This window comes from Mustela lutreola, chromosome 6, assembly GCF_030435805.1.
Source record: "Mustela lutreola isolate mMusLut2 chromosome 6, mMusLut2.pri, whole genome shotgun sequence".
Classification (NCBI taxonomy): domain Eukaryota; kingdom Metazoa; phylum Chordata; class Mammalia; order Carnivora; family Mustelidae; genus Mustela; species Mustela lutreola.
In genome coordinates this window covers 49806567-49809709 of record NC_081295.1, presented here as the reverse complement: position 1 = coordinate 49809709, position 3143 = coordinate 49806567, and the positions used below count along the sequence as shown (strand labels likewise).

At 35.7% G+C, this 3143-nt stretch overlaps 1 non-coding gene across 1 annotated transcript; it reads left to right on the top strand.

Moving 5' to 3' along the window:
* Positions 1-2488: 2488 nt before the first annotated feature.
* LOC131834900 (U6 spliceosomal RNA) lies at positions 2489-2599 on the top strand. Its single transcript, XR_009354994.1, has one exon. It is a non-coding gene; the product is annotated as a U6 spliceosomal RNA (small nuclear RNA).
* The last annotated feature ends 544 nt before the right edge of the window (positions 2600-3143 follow it).

Below are 3143 nucleotides of genomic sequence, written 5' to 3'. Positions count from 1 at the left end.
TTTTAAAATAATGCAATTTGTATCTAATGTGGTCATGTGTGGTACTCTTATTATGTTGAACTGCAATTTGAAATACCTCGTATCATATATTTTAAAAACTAACCTAGAGTTTTCTCCTACATCTTCAAAAGTAACTATTATATTTTCATATTGTCATTAACATTGAGTATGCTATCATACTAGTGTTCTGCTTTATATATTTTAATTAAATGTTTTAAATTTTGTACTTGTATCTAAGGCAATTTTAACATGAAGGGGACAATTTTATAAATGGGGGGAAAAAATCAAATGAATAGTGTGTTCCCTGCTGCCTAGAACATTTAAAAGCCAGAATTCCGTCTTCAAAATGTTTCCAGGCAAAGTAAAATTATAAGGAAAATTAGATGTTCTTAGAATGTCAAGAGTAAGTTATTTTCTCTTATTTGTCTTGATTTTTGGTTTGTTTGATGTAGTCATGAAACCATTTCTCCTTAAAAATGAGTTTGGTTTTGCTGAAGAGAAGGTTTGAAGGTTTATTCCATGGTCATTTATAATTATTAAATAATTGAAGATAAGGCAAATGTCTAAAAATAGGGGATTGGTTGCACGATTATGGAACAGAAACACTGCATAATCTCTAAAAGTCAGGTCATAAAACAACATAGAAATAAAATGAAATTTCATTTAAATGTTAAATGAAAAAAATCAATTATAATCAGTATACACAGAATAGTCCTTATTTGATTAAGAAAAATACATAGAATATGAATAAATAATATATGTAAATATGCATAGAAAACATTGAAAGGCTCTTTAGACCAGATTAGTAGTGGTTCTCTCTGCATTAACTACACATGGTTTGAAAGATCATAAATCTTTAAACTGTAGAGCTGAAGTGCCTTTGAGATCATTTAATTTAGTCACACATTAATTCACTAGATAATTCATTCCTTGGCTATTTAAAGACTGTCCTCTCTTCTTCTTCAATTCTCTTTTCTTCCCTATAACAAGCCAAGTTTTTTTAAACATTTCTTTGTGATTTCCTGACTCCTCCCTCTCTTGAGTTGTTGGCTTCCCTTTTAAGATAGGTCATCCGGAATACACCCATGTTCCAAGTGTGATCAGGCCACCAGCATCCAATGGACTTGTTTGCTCCTTCAATGTCTATCCAGCAAAGGCCATAATTTGTATGAACATGAAGTCAACTAAAACTTTTTCAGAGAATTTCTACATGAGCAATTATAAAGTCCATCTTCCCCAATTTGAATTCATTCTATTAATGCTTTGAATCCAAAGCAGGGTCTCTACAGCTATAACAGTCTCTGATTCAGCTTCCAGCCTTTCTATGAATCCTTATTAAGCCTTATCTCATTTGTTTTACTCTATATCCATGTCTGTCAAACTCATTTTGAATCTTGAATCTGTCCAGCAATATATTACGTATATTCAGGGGTTTTTTTCCCTTCCCTTATTGATAAGCAAGACTTCTCTATCTTTACTCATCTCTAAAAACCATCCTTGAGAGCCAGGACTAGAAGTTGCTTTACCATCTCTAGAGTCCCATATCTGCTTTTTCACAGAGGACTGTATGGCATGGCATTTCATTGGTCACCGCCCCCACACTCATTTACCCCAACTCAGATAAGTAAGACAGTCATCCTACCTACAAGCATAGTCAGTGGCTGAGGAGGATTCAACCCTGCATTTTCTACCCCAGAGTTTTAGTGCACTTCTCACCATCAGGCTCAGTAAAAAGAATACAAAGGTAAAAAGTGGAGGCAAAAACTAAAGAGGGGGTTTTCCTGAAAGGGAGAAAATGTAGTAAAAGAATGAAGTAGCTAGTATCAGTTAGTGTTTACCTATCATTGACAAGTTCAGGGTCTATAAATAGAGTAATGGGATGAATCTCTTCTGTTTATCCCTGTAAAGACCACCCATGTCTGGCTCATTTATTTTGAATGTGGCTTCCAGAAAAATCATAGATAGGGGTGTCAAACTCCTGGGAGAATTGGTCAGCTGTGAATTTCAGAGACTCTAGTTACTATTATTATAACATAGCGTCCTCCCTGGACTTCAGACTCTATACCTACAAGGTGAAGAAAGTTAACTACTTGATGACACTAAAGTCCTCCCCTGTTCAACGTTTTTGATACAAAGATAAATTAATGTACCACCAAGGGGCAGTTTTTCCTTGCGATGCAGTTCAAGATAACCCGTGACACATAGATTTGATATTTCCAGAGTGTCTCTCTTCCTCGGTAGTTTTTTCATTTATCTCAAACTGACTCCCTGCTTTTTTCCTACACTCCTCAGGCACTCCTATATCCCCACTCAACATACTTTCTGCCTCTGCATGCTCCCTGCTTTCCTGGGAAAATTGCTGCAACCCAAACTTAGGGCTAGGGGATCTGGAAGCCTCTCTACCTAGACTCACATGTTACTCAACTGCGAATTCTGCTACTTATTGCCAAGTGACACATTCAATCACCTAATTTCTTAGCCTCAGTTTGTTCACATAAGATGATGATGCACATATACTAAAATTGGAACAATACAGAGAAGATGAGCATGGCCCCTGTGCAAGGATGACACTCAAATTCATGAAGCATTCCATATTTTTTTAGGATTTTATTTATTAGACAGAGAGAGAGATCACAAGTAAGCAAGGAGGCAGGGGAAAGCAGGCTCTTTGCTCTTTCCCTGAGCAAAGAGCCTAATGTGGGGCTCGATCCCAGGACCCTGAGATCATGACCTGAGCCAAAGGCAGAGGTTTAACCCACTGAGCCACCAAGGCACCCAGCATTCCATATTTTTATAACAATTATAAATAAGCTTATTAAATTTTTCTGGACAATGCATTTGGATTTTTTTAAAACAAGTAAATTTGTTATTGATGGCAACAAAATAAAAAAATAAATAAAAATAAAAAGATGATGGTTCTTATAAAACTGTTGGGAGGATATGTGGAATCAAGAGTATAGAGTCTTAAATGCATTGTCTAGTTCATAGAAAACACAAATAGATGTTCACCAAAAAACACTTCACATTTCTCTACTTTATCATTTCTCTGTATCTTAACCCTCTGGTCTCAGAATACAGAGGAGTCTGTATTCTTTTTCTTAGGCTATCCTAAGCTCCTTTTGTATTTCTACCGGCTTAAAACA